This window comes from Pseudophryne corroboree, chromosome 8 (assembly GCF_028390025.1).
Source record: "Pseudophryne corroboree isolate aPseCor3 chromosome 8, aPseCor3.hap2, whole genome shotgun sequence".
Taxonomy (NCBI): domain Eukaryota; kingdom Metazoa; phylum Chordata; class Amphibia; order Anura; family Myobatrachidae; genus Pseudophryne; species Pseudophryne corroboree.
In genome coordinates, this window is record NC_086451.1 from 330211863 (window position 1) to 330237181 (window position 25319).

Sequence of the window (25319 nt, forward strand, 5' to 3'; positions counted from 1 at the left end):
AGTGCTCTGATTTCAACAGATTGACCACCTGTGAATCCTTGTTAAGCGAATTAAGGGCTCCATCCACAAGTCCCACATGCCTAGCGGAATCGCTCTGTGTTAGCTCCTCCTTCAATGTCTCCAGCTTTTTCTGCAAAAGCCTGATGAGGGGAATGACCTGACTCAGGCTGGCAGTGTCTGAACTGACTTCACGTGTGGCAAGTTCAAAGGGCAGCAGAACCTTGCACAACGTTGAAATCATTCTCCACTGCGCTTGAGACAGGTGCATTCCACCTCCTATATCGTGCTCAATTGTATAGGCTTGAATGGCCTTTTGCTGCTCCTCCAACCTCTGAAGCATATAGAGGGTTGAATTCCACCTCGTTACCACTTCTTGCTTCAGATGATGGCAGGGCAGGTTCAGGCGTTTTTGGTGGTGCTCCAGTCTTCTGTACGTGGTGCCTGTACGCCGAAAGTGTCCCGCAATTCTTCTGGCCACCGACAGCATCTCTTGCACGCCCCTCTCGTTTTTTAAATAATTCTGCACCACCAAATTCAAGGTATGTGCAAAACATGGGACGTGCTGGAATTTGCCCATATTTAATGCACACACAATATTGCTGGCGTTGTCCGATGCCACAAATCCACAGGAGAGTCCAATTGGGGTAAGCCATTCCGCGATGATCTTCCTCAGTTGCCGTAGGAGGTTTTCAGCTGTGTGCGTATTCTGGAAACCGGTGATACAAAGCGTAGCCTGCCTAGGAAAGAGTTGGCGTTTGCGAGATGCTGCTACTGGTGCCGCCGCTGCTGTTCTTGCGGCGGGAGTCCATACATCTACCCAGTGGGCTGTCACAGTCATATAGTCCTGACCCTGCCCTGCTCCACTTGTCCACATGTCCGTGGTTAAGTGGACATTGGGTACAGCTGCATTTTTTAGGACACTGGTGACTCTTTTTCTGAGGTCTGTGTACATTTTCGGTATCGCCTGCCTAGAGAAATGGAACCTAGATGGTATTTGGTACTGGGGACACAGTACCTCCAACAAGTATCTAGTTGGCTCTGCAGTAATGATGGATACCGGAACCACGTTTCGCACCACCCAGGATGCCAAGGCCTCAGTTATCCGCTTTGCAGCAGGATGACTGCTGTGATATTTCATCTTCCTCGCAAAGGACTGTTGGACAGTCAATTGCTTGGTGGAAGTAGTAAAAGTGGTCTTACGACTTCCCCTCTGGGATGACCATCGACTCCCAGCAGCAACAACAGCAGCGCCAGCAGCAGTAGGCGTTACACACAAGGATGCATCGGAGGAATCCCAGGCAGGAGAGGACTCGTCAGAATTGCCAGTGACATGGCCTGCAGGACTATTGGCATTCCTGGGGAAGGAGGAAATTGACACTGAGGGAGTTGGTGGGGTGGTTTGCGTGAGCTTGGTTACAAGAGGAAGGGATTTACTGGTCAGTGGACTGCTTCCGCTGTCGCCCAAAGTTTTTGAACTTGTCACTGACTTATTATGAATGCGCTGCAGGTGACGTATAAGGGAGGATGTTCCGAGGTGGTTAACGTCCTTACCCCTACTTATTACAGCTTGACAAAGGCAACACACGGCTTGACAAATGTTGTCCGCATTTCTGTTGAAATACTTCCACACCGAAGAGCTGATTTTTTTGGTATTTTCACCAGGCATGTCAATGGCCATATTCCTCCCACGGACAACAGGTGTCTCCCCGGGTGCCTGACTTAAACAAACCACCTCACCATCAGAATCCTCCTTGTCAATTTCCTCCCCAGCGCCAGCAACACCCATATCCTCCTCATCCTGGTGTACTTCAACACTGACATCTTCAATCTGACTATCAGGAACTGGACTGCGGGTGCTCCTTCCAGCACTTGCAGGGGGCATGCAAATGGTGGAAGGCGCATGCTCTTCACGTCCAGTGTTGGGAAGGTCAGGCATCGCAACCGACACAATTGGACTCTCCTTGTGGATTTGGGATTTCGAAGAACGCACAGTTCTTTGCTGTGCTTTTGCCAGCTTGAGTCTTTTCATTTTTCTAGCGAGAGGCTGAGTGCTTCCATCCTCATGTGAAGCTGAACCACTAGCCATGAACATAGGCCAGGGCCTCAGCCGTTCCTTGCCACTCCGTGTGGTGAATGGCATATTGGCAAGTTTACGCTTCTCCTCCGACAATTTTATTTTAGATTTTTGAGTCCTTATTTTACTGATATTTGGTGTTTTGGATTTTACATGCTCTGTACTATGACATTGGGCATCGGCCTTGGCAGACGACGTTGATGGCATTTCATCGTCTCGGCCATGACTAGTGGCAGCAGCTTCAGCACGAGGTGGAAGTCGATCTTGATCTTTCCCTATTTTTGGAACCTCAACATTTTTGTTCTCCATATTTTAATAGGCACAACTAAAAGGCACCTCAGGTAAACAATGGAGATGGATGGATGCTAGTATACTTATGGATGACGAGCGACTGCCGACACAGAGGTAGCTACAGCCGTGGACTACCGTACTGTGTCTGCTGCTAATATAGACTGGATGATAATGAGATAAAATTAAAATATATATATATATATATATATATATATATATATATATATATATATCACACTAGTACTGCAGCCGGACAGGTATATATTATGTAATGACGGACCTGCTGGACACTGTCTGTCAGCACTGCAGACTCCTAAAGTAAGCTACTAGTATCAAGAAGATAGAAAAGAAAAAAAAAAACACGGGTAGGTGGTATACAATTATGGATGGACGAGCGACTGCCGACACAGAGGTAGCTACAGCCGTGGACTACCGTACTGTGTCTGCTGCTAATATAGACTGGATGATAATGAGATAAAATTAAAATATATATATATCACACTAGTACTGCAGCCGGACAGGTATATATTATGTAATGACGGACCTGCTGGACACTGTCTGCAGAATGCGTTTATAAAAACACCACACGACGAGTGTTTAACTTTTTCAGGCAGACAATCACAATACTGGTGGTCAGTGGTCACTGGTCAGTCACACTGGCAGTGGTACTCTGGCAGCAAAAGTGTGCACTGTACTTAAAATATGTACTCCTGCTATAACTGCTCCCCAGTCTCCCCCACAATTAAGCTGTGTGAGCAGTGAGCACTCAGCACAGTCAGATAATGATATACAGTATTACATATGATGCAGCACACTGGGCTGAGCACAGATATGGTATGTGACTGTGTCACACTGTGTATCGTTTTTTTTCAGGCAGAGAACGGATTAATTAAACTGGTGGTCACTGGTCACACTATCAGCAGCAAGTAGTACTCCTCCTAATAATATGCTCCCCAAAATTAGTGTCTCTCTCTAGTACTCTAGTCTAAACGGAGAGGACGCCAGCCACGTCCTCTCCCTATCAATCTCAATGCACGTGTGAAAATGGCGGCGACGCGCGGCTCCTTATATAGAATCCGAGCCTCGCGATAGAATCCGAGCCTCGCGATAGAATCCGACAGCGGGATGATGACGTTCGGGCGCGCTCGGGTTAACCGAGCAAGGCGGGAAGATCCGAGTCGCTCGGCCCCGTGTAAAAAAACCTGAAGTTCGGGCGGGTTCGGATTCCGAGGAACCGAACCCGCTCATCACTAGTTAAAACCCTTGAAATATTTGAGTATCTATCATGTCCCCTCTTTCTCTTCTCCAAACTATACTTCAATGAATCAAGCTGCTGAGGGGGCACTACGTGCAATGACACAGGACCCGTTCTGCACATGTGCAGAACGGGTCCTGCACTGATGCCTCACCATCAGAGATGTACGCAAGCCATCGCAGATGCCCCACCATTGGAGAGGTATGTAAACCAGAATTAGAGGAACCACAGCAGCTTCTTACATATGGGGGGGTCATTCCGAGTTGATTGCTAGCAGCCGTTGTTCGCTGCGTAGCGATCATTGAAAAAAATCTGCGCATGCACCGCAATGCGCACGCGCGTCGTAAGGGTACGAAGTTTTTTGTGGTTTTGCACTGGTTCTAGCGACGATTCCAATCGCACAGATAAACGCAAGGAGATTGACAGGAAGAGGGCATTTATGGGTGTCAACTGACCGTTTTCTGGGAGTTTTTGGAAAAACGCAGGCATGGCCGGGCATTTGCTGGGCGGGTATCTGACGTCGTTACCGTGTCACTCTTCGCAGCAATCATCGCACAGGATAAGTAACTACAGGGCTGGTCTTGTTTTGCACAAAATGTGTTTGTAGGCGCCATGCTGCACAGGCGTTCGCACTCCTGCAAAGCGAAAATACACTCCCCTGTGGGCGGCGACTATGCGTTTGCACGGCTGCTAGCGAGCGATCAACTCGGAATGACCCCCATGGTATGATGTGTCCAATACAAAATCAGCAGGAAGTGAAAAGCATAAAAATTTACCATAAATCACCTATTTGTAGTCGCTTTTAAATGGAACTGACAAAAACTGACTTACTTTATACTTTAAAAATCAACCAATATCGACAAAGGTTTAAAAAACTGACAATAAACAGATATAGACTTTTTTAGTAAATATGGAATTTTGTCCCTGAAACGTAGATGTTGATCGCGTTTAAATCAATTTTAATTGAACAAATATGGATCTTTAGTAAATTTACCCCTGAGCATCTAAAAGTTGACTATGGGCCTAATTCAAGGTTGATTGCAAAAGCATAATCTTCCTATAATGGGCAAAACCAAAACCATGTGCACTGCATTTGCCAATGGCAGGGGGAGCAAATATAACGTGTAGAGAGAGTTAGATTTGGGTGGGTTATATTGTTTCTGTGCAGGGTAAATACTGACTGCTTTATTTTTACACTGCAATTTAGATATCATTTTGAACACCCCTCCCCCACCCAAATCTCACTTTCTCTGCACATGTTATATCTCCCCCCCCCCCCCTTCCTGCAGTGCACATGGTTTTGCCCATTAGAGGAAGAATTTGCTTTTGCAATCAACCTTGAATTAGGCCCTATGCTCCAGAAGCAGGCTGTGGTCTGGGCTTTATACAATTCAATGCCTGGTAAAGTGGCAATATGGGCATACCTCCCAACATGACCCTCTCCAGTCTCCAGGAGGGAAAGAATGCTCTGCTTCTGGACTTTTTTCTTAATGTATGATTGCCATCACTTGTGCCGAAACACCTTTCTTATCCATTAACCTGTTCAACACAGGTGCTGGCAATCATACATTAAGAGAAAAGTCCAGAAGTAGAGCATTTTGTCCCTCCTGGAGAGGGTCATGTTGGGAGGTATGATATGGGATTTGCAAAGGTCTTCATTATAAAATGATGCACATACAGGCTCACCCATTGGGTCCTTACGCCATACTGAGTTTAAAGGTAGAGGGTACTACTTAAACCTTGTATATCCCAAATGTTTATGGCACAGCTTTCTTTGTATCTATGTTTAATAAACTTACTGTGATACTGGTGTAGAAATATGTTCCGGCGCTGGGACGGTTTGCCCGCTCCCAGCGCCGGGCGAGCGGCAGTTTGCAGGGGATCTGTGTCCCCTGCAGTTATAGGCTGTAGTCAGCGCTGGGGCAGCTTGTCTGTCCGCAGCGTTGGTTGTGCAGCGGTGGTAAGAGTCCGATGCAGGGACTGTGTATTGGTTCCGTGCACCGGACCAGAAGCGGCGACAGACAGTGCCGCGGAAGCGGCGGCTTTAAATTTGGCGCCAATTTGGCGCAGCGGTAAGCTGCGCGCCATTGCTCCCATACACAACACACAGACAGCACTGATGGGCGCAGGGGGGGGGCGCCCTGGGCAGCAATAAACCTCGTTTTTGGGCAATAAGGTGCTATTAGGCTGCAGAGGCAGCAAATAGATGATCCCCCGCCATTTTTGTGAAAATTGAAGAGGGACCGAAGCCCGCCGCTGGGGGGGCGGAGCTTGATCCCTCAGCACTAACCAGCGCCATTTTCTCCACAGAGCTGCATGAGAAACGCTGGCTCCCCGGACTCTCCCCTGCTGAACGCTTCAGAGGTTGGAAAAAAGAAAGGGGGGGCACATTGGCGCCCAGTGTCATTTGGGCGCTGGGTGTGTGCTTGCAACTTTCTCTCTCTGTCTCTCCTACGGGCCTGGTTGGGGTTTTGTCCCCTTATAGGTATATCCCTGTGTGTGTGGGGGGTCGGTACGTGCGTGTCGACATGTCTGAAGCGGAAGGCTTCTCCAAGGAGGAGGTAGAGCAGATGAGTGGTGTGTCCCTGTTGGTAGTGCCGACTCAGGAATGGATGGACATGTGGCATATGTTGAATGCAAGTGTGACATCTTTACATAAGAGGCTAGATAAGGCTGAATTCGGGGAGGCGTCAGGGGGTCAATCCTCGGATTGGACCGACTCACAGGGCCCGTCGGGGTCTCAAAAGCGTCCCTTGGCAAAAATTGTGGACACAACTACTGACACGGACTCTGATTCCAGTGTCGACTATGATGAAGCTAAATTGCACCCTAAGGTGACAAAAAGCATTCAGTGTATGATTATAGCAATAAGAGATGTGTTGCATATTGCTGATGAACCCTCTGTTCCTGACACGAGGGTACACATGTTTAAGGGAAAGAAACAGATAATAAACTTTCCCCCATCTCATGAACTTAATGAGTTTTTTTAAAAAGCTTGGGAGACTCCGGATAAGAGACCGCAGATTCCCAAAAGAATTAATATGGCATACCCCTTCCCTACACAGGACAGGGTACGTTGGGAATCCTCTCCCACTGTGGACAAGGCTTTAACGCGCCTGTCAAAGAAAGTGGCGCTACCGTCTCCAGACACAGCGGCCCTCAAGGATCCTGCAGATCGCAGGCAAGAGACTACTTTAAAGTCTATTTATTCACATACTGGCGCTTTGCTAAAACCGACAATTGCGTCGGCATGGGTATGTAGCGCAATTTCAGCCTGGACAGATAACCTGTCGGCTGACCTTGATACCATGGATAAAGATACTGCTTTGTTAATTCTAGCCCATATCAAAGACGCAGTCTTGTATATGAGAGACGCTCAAAGGGACATTGGATTACTGGCTTCCAGAGCCAATGCCATGGCTATTTCAGCGAGAAGATCCTTATGGAGCCGCCAGTGGTCGGGTGATGCGGATTCGAAAAAGCATATGGAGGTTCTACCCTATAGGGGAGACGTGTTGTTTGGGGATGGGCTGGCGGACCTGGTTTCCACAGCTACCGCAGGTAAATCTAACTTTTTACCGTTTATTCCCCAACAGCAGAAGAAAACTCCAACATATCAGATGCAGTCCTTTCGGTCACAAAAGTCCAGAAGAGGTCGGGGATCCTCCTTCCTTGCCAGAGGTAAGGGTAGAGGGAAAAGAACACCTGCTTCGGCTGGTGCCCAGGAACAGAAGTCCTCTCCGGCTTCTACAAAACCCACTGCACGACGCTGGGGCTCCCCTGCGGGAGTCCGCACCGGTGGGGGCTCGTCTTCGACTCTTCAGCCAGGTCTGGATCAGCTCAGAATCCTGAATCCTTGGGTGTTGGAAATAGTTTCCCAAGGCTACAAACTGGAATTCGCAGAGGGGCCCCCACGCCGATTTTTCAAGTCGGCCTTACCAGCTTCTACCCCAGACAGGGATGTAGTGTTAGCTGCAATTCAAACGCTGTGTCAACAGCAAGTAATTATCAGGGTTCCCTTGAACCAACAGGGAAGAGGGTACTATTCAACCCTCTGTGGTCCCAAAACCGGATGGTTCGGTCAGACCTATTTTGAATCTAAAATCCCTAAATCTGTACATGAAAAGATTCAAATTCAAGATGGAATCGCTCAGGGCGATAATAGCCAGCATGGAGGAGGGGGATTTATGGTGTCACTGGACATAAAGGATGCTTACCTTCATGTCCCCATATATCCTTCCCATCAGGAGTACCTGAGATTCGCTGTACTGGATTGTCATTACCAATTTCAGACGTTGCCGTTTGGGCTTTCCACGGCCCCAAGGATTTTCACCAAGATAATGGCGGAAATGATGGTGGTCCTGCGCAAGCATGGAGTCACAATTATCCCATACTTGGACGATCTCCTGATAAAGGCGAGATCAAGAGAGCAATTGCTGAGCAGTTGATTCCGACAACTCGACTAACGTTCCTAGGTATGATAATGGAAACGGAACAAAAGAAGGTTTTTCTCCCGTTGGAAAAAGTCCAGGACATCCAGAACATGGTCTGAGACCTGCTAAAGCCAAAAAGAGTGTCAGTTCATCAATGCACTCGTGTTCTGGGGAAAATGGTGGCAGCCTACGAGGCCATCCCCTTCGGCAGGTTCCATGCAAGGACGTTTCAATGGGACCTTCTGGACAAATGGTCCGGGTCCCATCTACATTTACATCGGAAAATAACACTGTCCCCCGGGACCAGTGTGTCTCTTGTATGGTGGCTGCAAAGTGCTCACCTTCTGGAGGGCCACAGGTTCGGAATTCAGGACTGGATCCTGGTAACCACGGACGCGAGCCTCCGAGGATGGGGAGCAGTCACCCAAGGAAGAAATTTTCAGGGACTGTGGTCAGGCCAGGAGTCCTGTCTACACATCAACGTGTTGGAGCTAAGAGCCATATACAACGGCCTTCGACAAGCGGAGAGTCTTCTTCGCAACCTACCGGTTCTGATTCAATCAGACAATGTTACAGCAGTGGCTCATGTGAACCGCCAAGGCGGGACAAGAAGCAGAGCCGCGATGGCGGAAGCAACCAGGATTCTTCGCTGGGCGGAAAATCACGTAAGCGCTCTGTCAGCTGTCTTCATTCCGGGAGTGGACAACTGGGAAGCAGACTTCCTCAGCAGACACAATCTCCATCCAGGAGAGTGGGGACTTCATCAAGAAGTCTTTGCAGTGATAACGGGTCTTTGGGGAGTTCCTCAAATAGACATGATGGCGTCACGCCTCAACAAGAAGCTTCGGAGGTATTGTGCCAGGTCCCGGGACCCTCAGGCAGTAGCAGTAGATGCCCTGGTAACGCCATGGGTGTTCCAATCGGTCTACGTGTTTCCTCCTCTTCCTCTCATCACAAAGCTGTTGAGGATCATAAGGCGAAAAAGAGTACAGACAATACTCATTGTTCCAGACTGGCCTCGAAGGGCCTGGAACTCAGATCTTCAGGAGATGCTCACAGGAGATCCCTGGCCTCTTCCTCTAAGGGAGGACCTGTTGCAGCAGGGTCCTTGCGTGTTCCAAGACTTACCGCGGTTACGTTTGACGGCATGGCGGTTGAACGCCGGATCCTAGCTGAGAAGGGGATTCTGGAGGAGGTCATCCCTACTCTAATAAAGTCTAGAAAGGAGGTGATGGTCAAACATTATCACCGTATCTGGCGAAAATATGTGTCTTGGTGTGAAACCAAGAACGCCCCTACGGAAGATTTTCATTTGGGTCGTTTTCTCCACTTCCTACAGACAGGAGTGGATATGGGCCTGAAATTAGGCTCTGTTAAGGTACAGATTTCGGCCCTCTCGATATTCTTTCAGAAGGAATTGGCTTCTCTTCCAGAAGTCCAGACTTTTGTAAAGGGAGTGCTACACATCCAGCCTCCTTTTGTGGCTCCAGTGGCACCATGGGACCTGAACGTGGTGTTGCAGTTCCTATAATCACACTGGTTTGAACCACTTAACAAGGTTGAGTTGAAATTTCTTATCTGGAAGGTGGTCATGTTGTTGGCCTTAGCATCTGCAAGGCGAGTGTCAGAATTGGCGGCCTTGTCTCACAAGAGCCCCTACTTGATTTTTCATGTTGATAGAGCGGAATTGAGGACACGCCCTCAATTCTTGCCTAAGGTGGTTTCTTCATTCCATTTGAACCAACCCATTGTGGTGCCTGTGGCTACGAGTGACTTGGAGGATTCCAGGTCCCTGGATGGCCTTGAGGATTTATGTAGCCAGGACGGCTAGAATTAGGAAAACAGAGGCTCTGTTTGTCCTGTATGCTGCCAACAAGATTGGCGCGCCAGCTTCGAAGCAGACTATTGCTCGCTGGATCTGTAACACGATTCAGCAGGCTCATTCTACGGCTGGATTGCCGTTACCGCATTCGGTTAAGGCCCATTCCACTAGGAAGGTGGGCTCTTCTTGGGCGGCTGCCCGGGGCGTCTCGGCATTACAGCTTTGCCGAGCAGCAACTTGGTCAGGGTCAAACACTTTTGCTAAATTCTACAAGTTTGATACTCTGGCTGATGAGGACCTAGCATTTGCTCAGTCGGTGCTGCAGAGTCATACGCACTCTCCCACCCGATTGGGAGCTTTGGTATAAACCCCATGGTCCTCTAGGACGTAAGAGAAAATAAGATTTTAAACCTACCGGTAAATCTATTTCTCCTAGTCCGTAGAGGATGCTGGGCGCCCGTCCCAGTGCGGAAACTCTGCAAGACTTGTATATAGTTGTTGTTTACATAAGGGTTATGTTACAGTTGGAATCGGTCTTGGACCGCTACTGTTGTTTGTTCATACTGTTAACTGGTTATGTATGTTCCGGGTTACATGGTATGATTGGTGTGGGCTGGTAGGAATCTTGCCCTTGGATTTATAAAATCCTGCCCTCGTATTGTCCATCTCCTCTGGGCACAGACTCTAACTGAGGTCTGGAGGAGGGGCATAGAGGGAGGAGCCAGTGCACACCCATAGGAAAAGTTCTTTTAGGTGCCCATGTCTCCTGCGGAGCCCGTCTATACCCCATGGTCCTTACGGAGTCCCCAGCATCCTCTACGGACTAGGAGAAATAGATTTACCGGTAGGTTTAAAATCTTATTTTCCCTTGGTTTCAAAGGGCGTTTCGGTCCGCAGTTAGGAGTAACGACACTCAACCATCTCCTTCCCCCAAGGTCGTCATATCCGGGTCCATTTGGAGTTCCAGGTCTGTCGTAGTGTCCACGACCTGAAGGTGAGAAAGTGCGGCACCTGGTAACACCTGCATGGCAGCAGGCACTACACCGCACCGTCACTCTCACACTTACACAGACACTTTAGTAATTGAGGGCGATTTTAACATGGTTACCTCCCGCTACATTGACAGACAAAGCAGTGTGGTCAGCAAAGACACTAAAAAACAGAGTATGCATTCATTGTGCCGACATGTCAATACTTGTAATATCAAGATGTTCAGAATGTCTATATACATGTCGACAATGACACAATATTGACAATGTCAGGATGTTGACACATGATATTAAGGTTAAATTATGCTAGATGTGAGTTTGCATTAGGCTGCAGTTAGTGTTAGGCTTAGGTTTACATTTAAAATCCCACTGTTGACATTCACAATATCCACATTATGTCAGTGTCGACTTGTTTAATATTGAGATTCTGAATCAGTCAACTTTCTGAACGTCACGTTCTGACTATTATTATACAATTATATCGCCAACATAATATGCCCCCTGCATAAAATAGGGGTAAATGCTTTCTTCAGACTGAATGTTTGGTGCAGTCGTCATCCTGCTGATCATTGGTCACATATTTATCCCCACGATATGACTCTCCAGAATTGATTAGCTACTGAAGTCCCATTTGTTATCCCCGGATATTCTCTGAACCTACAGTATATAGAGCCATGCGCTTATTTGAATTACCAATGTTGGAAATGTTCAACACTGTCGTTTCTGCATACACTTGTCCTCAACTCACAAATTTAAAAATATGCCGAAATCAGCAGGGCAATCTTACATGTATACGGATTCCGTCAGACACAAGATCCAGTCTAAGGCTGTTATAAGGGGCAAAATAACTTTTGTTAGTAAATACCTCTAAATCCCAGGTATTTTATTCAGCAAGTCCTTACATTAGTCTACTATTTTATGAATACTAACCTTTCTGCTGCCACTAAAGCAGAGTATCTAGGACAGAAAGTGCATTTTGATGGCATAGTCTATCTGACAGATTATCGGCGGGATGTAATGCCGCCCAAGTCCGGCGGCCGTGTGGGATGCTGGCCGAACTCGGACATTTTTTTAAAGGGGGAATCACTTACAAGGCATGGTAGGCAGGTATGCTGAGTGCACTGCTGTGGACAGAGCTGGCCCTAACCAATTTGCTGCCCCAGGCAAGATTTTGAGTAGTGCCCCCTAGTCCATTGAGCAGGACTTCTTGGTAGAAGCTCCAGAGGGATGGATTTGTATGAGCGGATGTGCTGACTGTTTACCTCCGCTCACTCCTCTCATCTGTCGGCTGGTGCTGGATTCCATCTTTAGGTGCCCGGAGGTCCCCCACCAGATCGGTCATGTGTCCTGCTCCATTCGACCACTCCACTCAAATTGCTGCCAAGCTGTCCCTGTCTTGGGGGGACATGGTGACATACATACAAGGGCCTGAAAGCATATAATCACATATACTGGGGCTTGAGGTGGGGGGGGGGGGGGCGGCGGGCAGGCAATGTGACATGCACACTGAGACCCGGGGGGTACATAGTGACATACCTACAAGGACCTGAAAGGTCTTTGGAGCCAGCACTCTGATCTGTAATGCTGGTAAGAACAGTCTTTTTGCTTCCCTCCTGCTGTGAAATACCGTACAATTATAAATCACTCTGACACTGCTAAATAATGCACTCGGTGAACCATTCTGGCTTAAAGATTTGCGCTATTGCCATCTCTGTGGCCAAAAGAAGACCAGCTCTGTCACCGTAGCTTAATAAATAGACACAAATGTCTTTGAATAATGGGGGTCATTCCAAGTTGATAGGAGCTGTGCTAAATTTAGCACAGCTACGATCATTCACACTGACATGCGGGGGATGCCCAGCACAGGGCTAGTCCGCCCCGCATGTCAGTGCCAGCCCCCCACCGCAGAAGTGCAAAGGCATCGCAACAGCGGCGATGCCTTTGCACTTCAAGAGTAGCTCCCGACCAGCGCAGATTTAGCATGCTGGCCGGGAGCTACTCATTGCTCCCCGGCCCGCAGAGGCTGCGTATGACGTCATGCAGCCGCCGCGGCCCGCCCCCCCAATGGTCCGGCCACGCCTGCATTGGCCGTACCGCGCCCCCTAAACGGCGGCTTAATGCCGCAATCCAGCCCCCACCCGCATAGCGACCGTCCCTGCCTCAGAGGCGATCGCTAGGCAATGACGGCGCATGCGCAGTTCTGACCCGATCACTGCACTGCGAGAAACTGCAGCGAGCGATCGGGTCGGAATGCACAGTTCCCAAAGCAGCAGAATAATGACATAAGAAATGTGCATCGTCACTTTTGCACTGCTATGTACCATGCTAAATTATCCCCATTTCTCTTACGTCCTAGAGGATGCTGGGGTCCACATTAGTACCATGGGGTATAGACGGGTCCACTAGGAGCCTTTGGCACTTTAAGAGTTTGAGAGTGTGGGGTGGCTCCTCCCTCTATGCCCCTCCTACCAGACTCAGTTTAGAAAATGTGCCCGGAGGATCCGGTCACAGCTAGGGGAGCTCCTAGAGCTTCTTTAGTTTTATTATTTTTCTAAGAGTTAAGTTAGGCACAGGGAGGCTGATTCAGAATCTCAACAGCCTCCCTGCTTCTTGGGACTTAGGGAGGGAGTAGTGTCCACCCTGAGGGGTTTTGAGCTACTATCTCCACTGACAGGACATTAGCTCCTGAGGGTGATGATCGTTAGCCGCCCCAGGCGACCGCTCACTTCCGCAGCACTGCCACCACCCCCTAAAAGAGCCAGAAGATTCCGGTGGCGAGTGAGTCACCGGCCCCCTCAGCATGCGGTGAGCCGGTGTGAAGATGGCGGCAACAGGATGGGAGCGCAGTATTAACTGCGCTCCGGAGGCTCAGCGGTACATAGTGCGGCACTGTGAGGGGTGCCCTGCGCCAGCGCCGATGCCCTACACTGGTCAGCAAGCCTGTCAGAGACCTCAGTTACACTGCCAGCTGAAATCTTCAGGCCAGTATAAAGAATTGAAGAGCGGGAAGCAGCGCCATGTTCAGGGGGCGGAGCTTCTCCTCAGAGTGGACCCAGCAGCGTTCAGCACCACTTTCCTGCCTGCAGATTCTGTACAGAGATGCTGACAGGAAGAGCTGTCCCTCAAAGCAACTCCAGCTATCCTGTGTGGTACCAGGGGGTTGTAGAAGGGGGGGGGGAGGCTGTGTAAATACTGTGTAGTCTATTAGGGTACACAGTAAGCGCTAGGTAGTTGTATTATATCTACCTCAGTAAGCGCTGTGTGTGGGTTGGCTCCAATCTCTGTGTCTCTCTGTGGCATGCTTGGGGGGAAACTGTGTCTGACATTTCCCTGTGTGTGTGTGTGTGTGTGTGTGTGTGTGTGTGTGTGTGTGTGTGTATTTGTTGTCTCACATAGCCATGTCTAGGAACACTGTGTCATATGCTGCAGCGGATGTTTCCTCTCAGGAGGAATCCATTCCATGTACACAGGAATGTAATGTCTTGTCTCAGATCCCTATTAATGAGCCTGAGTGGTTGACCTCTATTAAGGGGATGATCTCTACCAGGGTAGCTAATACTGAGACTGAAACTCAGGTGTTAAAGAACTCTATGGCAGTTTGGTCAGGTTCTGTTCCTATTCTTGCAAAATCCCCTAGTATGTTCCTATGTTCCCACAGAAACGTGCACTTGCCCAGATTATGCATAATGACACGGATACCGACTCTGATACAGCAGATGGTGATGGGGACGTGCTGAGGGGGGCGGCATCCCTTGCAAAGGGGGTGCATTTCATGATTGAGGCCATTGGAGATGTGTTAAACATTAATGACACGCCACCTGAGCAGGTTGAGGAGGCTTACTTCACTGACAATAACAAAGCCTTGCTAACCTTCTCGGCGTCAAAGAAATTAAACGCTATATTTGAAAAATCCTGGGAAAACCCAGAGAAAAAATTCCAGATCCCAAAAAGGGTTCTGGTTGCTTTTCCCTTCCCTGAGGAGGATAGGAAAAAATGGGGAAACCCACCCAAAGTTGACGCATCTGTCTCCAGACTGTCTAAAAAAGTGGTTTTACCTGTCCCTGGATCTACCGCGTTAAAAGAACCGGCTGATCGTAAGAATGACACTACATTCAAATCCATATACACTTTTTAAGGAGTGGCGTTAAGGCCCACTATTGCCTGTGCATGGATTTCTAAAGCCATAGTAAAGAGGTCAGGCACATTACTAGAGGATTTGGATACAATGGATAGAAGTGACATTGAATTGTTTTTCTGTAATATACAGGATTCTGCGGGGTTCATGGTGGAATCCATGAAGGACCTGGGTACGCTGACTGCACGGATATCTTCCATGTTGGTGTCAGCTCGCAGGGGACTCTGGCTATGCCAATGGTCTGCAGACGAGGAATCCAGGAGAAGTGTGGAGAACCTACCCTACACAGGTCAGGCTCTTTTTGGGGAAGCATTGGATGCGTGGATTTCCACGGCAACTGCGCATAAGTCACCTTTCCTTCCCTCTGCTACACCTTCTACGAAGGGGTTCACTACGGCTGGCCGACGGTCGGGCTCCCGGCGACCAGCATCCCGGCGCCGGGAGCCCGACCGCCGGCTTACCGACAGCTTGGCGAGCGCAAATGAGCCCCTTGCGGGCTCGCTGCGCTCGCCACGCTACGGGCACGGTGGCGCGCTACGCGCGCCACACTATTTTATTCTCCCTCTATGGGGGTCGTGGACCCCCACGAGGGAAAATAAGTGTCGGTATGCCGGCTGTCGGGCTCCCGGCGCCGGTATACTGAGCGCCGGGAGCCCGACCGCCGGCAAACTAGAGATGAGCGGGTTCGGTTTCTCTGAATCCGAACCCGCACGAACTTCATGTTTTTTTCACGGGTCCGAGCAGACTCGGATCCTCCCGCCTTGCTCGGTTAACCCGAGCGCGCCCGAACGTCATCATGACGCTGTCGGATTCTCGCGAGACTCGGATTCTATATAAGGAGCCGCGCGTCGCCGCCATTTTCACACGTGCATTGAGATTGATAGGGAGAGGACGTGGCTGGCGTCCTCTCCATTTAGATTAGGGTTGAGAGAGAGAGAGAGAGATTGACCTGAGGCTGTGATACTGTAGAAGAGAGTGCAGAGTTTAGTGACTGACGACCACAGTGACCACCAGACAGTGCAGTTGTTTGTTTTATTTAATATATCCGTTCTCTGCCTGAAAAAAACGATACACACAGTGACTCAGTCACATACCATATCTGTGTGCACTGCTCAGCCCAGTGTGCTGCATCAATGTATATATATATCTGACTGTGCTCAGCTCACACAGCTTATAATTGTGGGGGAGACTGGGGAGCACTGCAGTGCCAGTTATAGGTTATAGCAGGAGCCAGGAGTACATAATATTATATTAAAATTAAACAGTGCACACTTTTGCTGCAGGAGTGCCACTGCCAGTGTGACTAGTGACCAGTGACCTGACCACCAGTATATATAATATTAGTAGAATACTATCTCTTTATCAACCAGTCTATATTAGCAGCAGACACAGTACAGTGCGGTAGTTCACGGCTGTGGCTACCTCTGTGTCGGCACTCGGCAGCCCGTCCATAATTGTATATACCACCTAACCGTGGTTTTTTTTTCTTTCTTTATAGTCATACTAGTTACGAGTATACTATCTCTTTATCAACCAGTCTATATTAGCAGCAGACACAGTACAGTGCGGTAGTTCACGGCTGTGGCTACCTCTGTGTCGGCACTCGGCAGCCCGTCCATAATTGTATATACCACCTAACCGTGGTTTTTTTTTCTTTCTTTATACATACATACTAGTTACGAGTATACTATCTCTTTATCAACCAGTCTATATTAGCAGCAGACACAGTACAGTGCGGTAGTTCACGGCTGTGGCTACCTCTGTGTCGGCACTCGGCAGCCCGTCCATAATTGTATATACCACCTAACCGTGGTTTTTTTTTCTTTCTTTATACATACATACTAGTTACGAGTATACTATCTCTTTATCAACCAGTCTATATATTAGCAGCAGACACAGTACAGTGCGGTAGTTCACGGCTGTGGCTACCTCTGTGTCGGCACTCGGCAGCCCGTCCATAATAGTATATACCACCTAACCGTGGTTTTTTTTCTTTCTTTATACATACATACTAGTTACGAGTATACTATCTCTTTATCAACCAGTCTATATATTAGCAGCAGACACAGTACAGTGCGGTAGTTCACGGCTGTGGCTACCTCTGTGTCGGCACTCGGCAGCCCGTCCATAATTGTATACTAGTATCCAATCCATCCATCTCCATTGTTTACCTGAGGTGCCTTTTAGTTGTGCCTATTAAAATATGGAGAACAAAAATGTTGAGGTTCCAAAATTAGGGAAAGATCAAGATCCACTTCCACCTCGTGCTGAAGCTGCTGCCACTAGTCATGGCCGAGACGATGAAATGCCAGCAACGTCGTCTGCCAAGGCCGATGCCCAATGTCATAGTACAGAGCATGTCAAATCCAAAACACCAAATATCAGTAAAAAAAGGACTCCAAAACCTAAAATAAAATTGTCGGAGGAGAAGCGTAAACTTGCCAATATGCCATTTACCACACGGAGTGGCAAGGAACGGCTGAGGCCCTGGCCTATGTTCATGGCTAGTGGTTCAGCTTCACATGAGGATGGAAGCACTCAGCCTCTCGCTAGAAAAATGAAAAGACTAAAGCTGGCAAAAGCAGTAGCACCGCAAAGAACTGTGCGTTCTTCGAAATCCCAAATCCACAAGGAGAGTCCGACTCCAATTGTGTCGGTTGCGATGCCTGACCTTCCCAACACTGGACGTGAAGAGCATGCGCCTTCCACCATTTGCACGCCCCCTGCAAGTGATGGAAGGAGCACCCGCAGTCCAGTTCCTGATAGTCAGATTGAAGATGTCAGTGTTGAAGTACACCAGGATGAGGAGGATATGGGTGTTGCTGGCGCTGGGGAGGAAATTGACCAGGAGGATTCTGATGGTGAGGTGGTTTGTTTAAGTCAGGCACCCGGGGAGACACCTGTTGTCCGTGGTAGGAATATGGCCGTTGACATGCCTGGTGAAAATACCAAAAAAATCAGCTCTTCGGTGTGGAAGTATTTCACCAGAAATGCGGACAACAGGTGTCAAGCCGTGTGTTCCCTTTGTCAAGCTGTAATAAGTAGGGGTAAGGACGTTAACCACCTCGGAACATCCTCCCTTATACGTCACCTGCAGCGCATTCATAATAAGTCAGTGACAAGTTCAAAAACTTGGGCCGACAGCGGAAGCAGTCCACTGACCAGTAAATCCCTTCCTCTTGTAACCAAGCTCACGCAAACCACCCCACCAACTCCCTCAGTGTCAATTTCCTCCTTCCCCAGGAATGCCAATAGTCCTGCAGGCCATGTCACTGGCAATTCTGACGATTCCTCTCCTGCCTGGGATTCCTCCGATGCATCCTTGCGTGTAACGCCTACTGCTGCTGGCGCTGCTGTTGTTGCTGCTGGGAGTCGATGGTCATCCCAGAGGGGAAGTCGTAAGACCACTTTTACTACTTCCACCAAGCAATTGACTGTCCAACAGTCCTTTGCGAGGAAGATGAAATATCACAGCAGTCATCCTACTGCAAAGCGGATAACTGAGGCCTTGACATCCTGGGTGGTGAGAAACGTGGTTCCGGTATCCATCATTACTGCAGAGCCAACTAGAGACTTGTTGGAGGTACTGTGTCCCCGGTACCAAATACCATCTAGGTTCCATTTCTCTAGGCAGGCGATACCGAAAATGTACACAGACCTCAGAAAAAGAGTCACCAGTGTCCTAAAAAATGCAGCTGTACCCAATGTCCACTTAACCACGGACATGTGGACAAGTGGAGCAGGGCAGGGTCAGGACTATATGACTGTGACAGCCCACTGGGTAGATGTATGGACTCCCGCCGCAAGAACAGCAGCGGCGGCACCAGTAGCAGCATCTCACAAACGCCAACTCTTTCCTAGGCAGGCTACGCTTTGTATCACCGCTTTCCAGAATACGCACACAGCTGAAAACCTCTTACGGCAACTGAGGAAGATCATCGCGGAATGGCTTACCCCAATTGGACTCTCCTGTGGATTTGTGGCATCGGACAACGCCAGCAATATTGTGTGTGCATTAAATCTGGGCCAATTCCAGCACGTCCCATGTTTTGCACATACCTTGAATTTGGTGGTGCAGAATTTTTTTAAAAACGACAGGGGCGTGCAAGAGATGCTGTCGGTGGCCAGAAGAATTGCGGGACACTTTCGGCGTACAGGCACCACGTACAGAAAACTGGAGCACCACCAAAAACTACTGAACCTGCCCTGCCATCATCTGAAGCAAGAAGTGGTAACGAGGTGGAATTCAACCCTGTATATGCTTCAGAGGTTGGAGGAGCAGCAAAAGGCCATTCAAGCCTATACAATTGAGCACGATATAGGAGGTGGGATGCACCTGTCTCAAGCGCAGTGGAGAATGATTTCAACGTTGTGCAAGGTTCTGATGCCCTTTGAACTTGCCACACGTGAAGTCAGTTCAGACACTGCCAGCCTGAGTCAGGTCATTCCCCTCATCAGGCTTTTGCAGAAGAAGCTGGAGACATTGAAGGAGGAGCTAACACGGAGCGATTCCGCTAGGCATGTGGGACTTGTGGATGGAGCCCTTAATTCGCTTAGCAAGGATTCACGGGTGGTCAATCTGTTGAAATCAGAGCACTACATTTTGGCCACCGTGCTCGATCCTAGATTTAAAGCCTACCTTGGATCTCTCTTTCCGGCAGACACAAGTCTGCTGGGGTTCAAACACCTGCTGGTGAGTAAATTGTCAAGTCAAGCGGAACGCGACCTGTCAACAACAACTCCTCCTTCACATTCTCCCGCAACTGGGGGTGCGAGGAAAAGGCTCAGAATTCCGAGCCCACCCGCTGGCGGTGATGCAGGGCAGTCTGGAGCGACTGCTGATGCTGACATCTGGTCCGGACTGAAGGACCTGACAACGATTACGGACATGTCGTCTACTGTCACTGCATATGATTCTCTCCCCATTGAAAGAATGGTGGAGGATTATATGAGTGACCGCATCCAAGTAGGCACGTCACACAGTCCGTACTTATACTGGCAGAAAAAAGAGGCAATTTGGAGGCCCTTGCACAAACTGGCTTTATTCTACCTAAGTTGCCCTCCCACAAGTGTGTACTCCGAAAGAGTGTTTAGTGCCGCCGCTCACCTTGTCAGCAATCGGCGTACGAGGTTACATCCAGAAAATGTGGAGAAGATGATGTTCATTAAAATGAATTATAATCAATTCCTCCGTGGAGACATTGACCAGCAGCAATTGCCTCCACAAAGTACACAGGGAGCTGAGATGGTGGATTCCAGTGGGGACGAATTGATAATCTGTGAGGAGGGGGATGTACACGGTGATATATCGGAGGATGATGATGAGGTGGACATCTTGCCTCTGTAGAGCCAGTTTGTGCAAGGAGAGATTAATTGCTTCTTTTTTGGTGGGGGTCCAAACCAACCCGTCATATCAGTCACAGTCGTGTGGCAGACCCTGTCACTGAAATGATGGGTTGGTTAAAGTGTGCATGTCCTGTTTATACAACATAAGGGTGGGTGGGAGGGCCCAAGGACAATTCCATCTTGCACCTCTATTTTCTTTTCTTTTTCTTTGCGTCATGTGCTGTTTGGGGAGGGTTTTTTGGAAGGGACATCCTGCGTGACACTGCAGTGCCACTCCTAGATGGGCCCGGTGTTTGTGTCGGCCACTAGGGTCGCTTATCTTACTCACACAGCTACCTCATTGCGCCTCTTTTTTTCTTTGCGTCATGTGCTGTTTGGGGAGGGTTTTTTGGAAGGGACATCCTGCGTGACACTGCAGTGACACTCCTAGATGGGCCCGGTGTTTGTGTCGGCCACTAGGGTCGCTAATCTTACTCACACAGCTACCTCATTGCGCCTCTTTTTTTCTTTGCGTCATGTGCTGTTTGGGGAGGGTTTTTTGGAAGGGCCATCCTGCGTGACACTGCAGTGCCACTCCTAGATGGGCCCGGTGTTTGTGTCGGCCACTAGGGTCGCTTATCTTACTCACACAGCGACCTCGGTGCAAATTTTAGGACTAAAAATAATATTGTGAGGTGTGAGGTATTCAGAATAGACTGAAAATGAGTGGAAATTATGGTTTTTGAGGTTAATAATACTTTGGGATCAAAATGACCGCCAAATTCTATGATTTAAGCTGTTTTTTAGGTTTTTTGGAAAAAAACACCCGAATCCAAAACACACCCGAATCCGACAAAAAAAATTCGGTGAGGTTTTGCCAAAACGCGGTCGAACCCAAAACACGGCCGCGGAACCGAACCCAAAACCAAAACACAAAACCCGAAAAATTTCCGGCGCTCATCTCTACGGCAAACAGAAGACCACCCCTACGAAGAAACCATTTTCTTCAGCTGTGTCGCAGTCCTTTCGGACCGCTAAGGCAAAAAAGTCCAAGCCTCCTACCACTTTCTTTAGAGGTGGTTGTGCAAAATCCAAAAAGCTCCCAGGACCAGAAAGCTGCTTCTGGTTCCTCAAAATCCTCAGCATGACGGTGGACCGCACAGCCTGGAGGACGAGCCGGTGGGTGTGAGACTCAGACGTTTCAGACACGTCTGGGTGTCGACGGCCTGGATCCCTGGGTACAGGATATTGTGTCCCAGGGGTACAGACTGGAGTTTCAAGAACTCCCGCCTCACTGATTCTTCAAATCAGGCTTGCCAGCTTTGCTGATAGACAGGACTGTCCTACGGGAAGCTATCCTAAAATTGTAAAAGTCACAGGTCATTGTCCCATTTCCACCTCATATGCAAAACAAGGGTTATTATTCAAACCTTTTCGTGGTACCGAAACCGGATGGTTCGGTCAGACCAATTTTGAACTTGAAATCGTTCAAATTCAAAATGGAGTTTCTCAGAGCAGTGATTTCAGGTCTGGAGGAGGGAGAGTTTTTGGTATCCCTGGATATCAAGGATGCGTACCTCCACATTCCGATTTGGCTGCTGCACCAGGCTTATCTCAGATTTGCACTGTTAAACAGTCACTATCAATTTCAGGCGCTGCCATTAGGCCTCTCCACAGCACTGAGGGTGTTCACCAAGGTGATGGCGGAAATGATGGTTCTCCTCTGCAGACAGGGGGTGAACATAATCCCATATCTGGACACTCTGCTGATGAAGGCATCGTCCCAGGAGACGTTGTTGCAGTCCATTGTTCTCACGACTCATCTGCTCAGGGAACACGGTTGGATCCTGAACCTTCCAAAGTCACATTTGGAGCCGACAAGGAGATTGTCTTTTCTGGGGATGAACCTCGATACGGAAGTGCAGAGGGTGTTTCTGCCAGAGGAGAAAGCGTTGGTGATTCAAACAATGGTCCGGGATGTCCTGAAGCCAACCCGGGTATCGGTTCATCAGTGCATTCGCCTTCCGGGGAAGATGGTTGCCTCCTACGAGGCTCTACAGTACGGAAGGTTTCATGCTCAGTCCTTCCAACTGGATCTCCTAGACAAATGGTCGGGATCTCACCTACATATGCACTAGAGGATGCGTCTGTCACCGAAAGCCAGGATTTCACTCCTCTGGTGGCTGAAAATGCCTCACCTTCTGGAGGGCCGCAGGTTCAGGATTCAGGACTGGGTCCTTCTTACCACGGATGCAAGTCTCCGGGGCTGGGGCGCAGTCACTCAGGGGGAAACCTTCCAAGGAAGGTGGTCAAACCTGGAATCCAGTCTTCAAATAAACATTCTGGAACTACGAGCCGTCTACAACGGTTTTCTCCAAGCGGCTCATCTTCTGCGAGATCGAGCCATTCAAGTGCAGTTGGACAATGTAACGATGGTGGCTTACATAAACTGACAGGGTGGAACGAAGAGCAGAGCTGCAACGTCAGAGGTAACAAGAATCCTTCTCTATGCAGGAAAGCACATGTTAGCACTGTTAGCAAGTTTCGTTCCGGGAGTGGACAACTGGGAAGCAGACTTCCTCAGCAGACACAATCTCCATCCAGGAGAGTGGGGCCGCCATCCGGAGGTGTACACGGAGGTGACAAATCTTTGGGGGGGTTCCCCAAATAGACATAATGGCCTCCCGCCTCAACAAAAAACTTTGGAGGTATTGCTCCAGGTCAAGCGGTGGCGGTGGATGACCTGGTAACTCCGTGGGTGTTCCAGTAGGTGTACGTGTTTCCTCCACTTCCACTAATTCCAAGGATTCTAAAGCTCATAAGGAGAACAAGAGTTCAAGCAATCCTCATTTCTCCGGACTGGCCAAGAAGGGCTTGGTACACGGATCTTCTGGATCTACTGCTTGAAGATCCGAGGCCTCTTCCTCTTCGGGAGGACCTGCTGCAGCAGGGGCCGTTCGCTTATCAAGACTTACCGTGGCTACGTTTGATGGCATGGTGGTTGAACGCCAGATATTAGCTCGGAGGAGCATTCCGAACAAGGTTATTCCTACCCTGATACAGGCTAGGAAAGGAGTAATGTCTAAACATTACCATCGCATTGGAAAAAGTATGTATCTTGGTATGAGCCCAAGAAGTTTCCTACGGTGGAGTTTCAACTGGGATGGTTTCTCCTCTTCCTGCAAGCAGGTGTGGATATGGGCCTGAGGTTGGGATCCGTAAAGGTCCAGATTTTGGCCCTATCCATTTTCTTCTAGAAACAATTGGCTTCCCTCCCAGAGGTTCAGACTTTCTTGAAAGGGGTTCTGCACATCCAGCCTCCCTTTGTGCTGCCTACGGCACCCTGGGATCTTAACGTGGTGTTACAGTACCTACAATCAGATTGGTTCGAGCCTCTACAGGAGGTTGAGGTCATGTTTCTCACGTGGAAAGCTGTCACTTTGTTGGCCTTAGCTTCTGCTAGACGTGTGTCGGAGTTGGGGGCTTTATCTTGTAAGAGCCCCTACTTGATCTTCCATGAAGATAGGGCTGAGCTTTGGACACGCCAGCAGTTCCTTCCGAAGGTTGTGTCGGCATTTCATATCAACCAACCTATTGTGGTGCCAGTTGCTACTGACTCCTCAATTTCCTCAAAGTACTTGGATATTGTAAGGGCTCTAATAATCTATGTTTAGAAAACTGCTCATCACAGAAAATCGGTCTGTTTGTCCTGTATGATCCCAAGAAAATTGGGTGTCCTGCTTCTAAGCAGACTATATCTCGCTGGTTCAGGTTCACTATCCAGCATGCATATTCTACAGCAGGATTGCCATGTCCTACATCTGTTAAGGCCCACTCTACTCGTAAGGTGGGTTCTTCCTGGGCGGTTGCCCGAAGTGTCTCAGCTTTACAGCTTTGCCGAGTGGCTACTTGGTCTGGGTCGAACACGTTTGCTAAGTTTTACAAGTTTGATACTTTGGCCTCTGAGGACCTGAAGTTTGGTCAATCAGTTCTGCAGGAGCCTCCGCGCTCTCCCTCCCATTTCGGGAGCTTTGGTACATCTCCATAGTACTAATGTGGACCCCAGCATCCTGTAGGACGTAAGAGAAAATAGGATTTTAATTATCTACCGGTATATCCCTTTTCTCGTAGTCCATAGAGGATGCTGGGCGCCCGCCCAGCGCTTTGTGATCCTGCAGTGGTTACTTTGTTCAGTACTGCTTAGATGTTGGTTAAGTACTGTTTTGTTACTTGGTTAAGTAATCTTGTTCAACCGTTGCTGATTTTTCAAGCTGGTTAGCTTGGTTTGCCTGGTATGTGTGAGCTTGTGTGAATCTCTATCTGTGTAAAATCCTTCTCTCGAAGTTGTCCATCTCCTCGAGCACAGTTTCTAGACTGAGTCTGCTAGGAGGGGCATAGAGGTAGGAGCCAGCCCACACTCTCAAACTCTTAAAGTGCCAGTGGCTCCTAGTGGACCCGTCTATACCCCATGGTACTAATGTGGACCCCAGCATCCTCTACAGACTACGAGAAAAGGATTTACCAGTAGGTAATTAAAATCCTATTTTTTCATTTAGGTAAATATCCCTTATTTTTATGTGGAATGCTTTCTGTCTTGCTTGTGATGGACATCAAAGTTCACAGGATGAAAGAACAAATTGGACGTGTTAACAAGATGAACATCACCGGAAAGGTTAAAGGACCCTGTTTCACTATAGAATGAAAAATGTGCATTTTCACCAGGGTTGGACATGTTATCCAAACATCTGAGGATTAGCATCAGACATATTGTGATTAACAAGCTCCACAAAAATGGAAGTTATAACAAGAGCATATTGCTACAGTATGGAGGTGAACTTTGGTCATGGTCAAAAAAATTAACAGTAGTTTCATTAAATTTAATTAATTACTCTCACTACAACAGTTGTTTGAAGCATAATATGGGTCTGAGGGTTATTCAGAAGCTTCTTCTAATGTATTACTAAATAAATTTGAACAGATTTTAATCTGCTAATG

At 48.6% G+C, this 25319-nt stretch overlaps 1 long non-coding RNA gene across 2 annotated transcripts in view; it reads left to right on the forward strand.

Annotated features, from left to right (window-relative positions):
* The window catches only part of LOC134947762 (uncharacterized), a 276093-nt gene that overhangs the window by 46478 nt on the left and 204296 nt on the right, over positions 1–25319 (forward strand). The window lies entirely within an intron of this gene.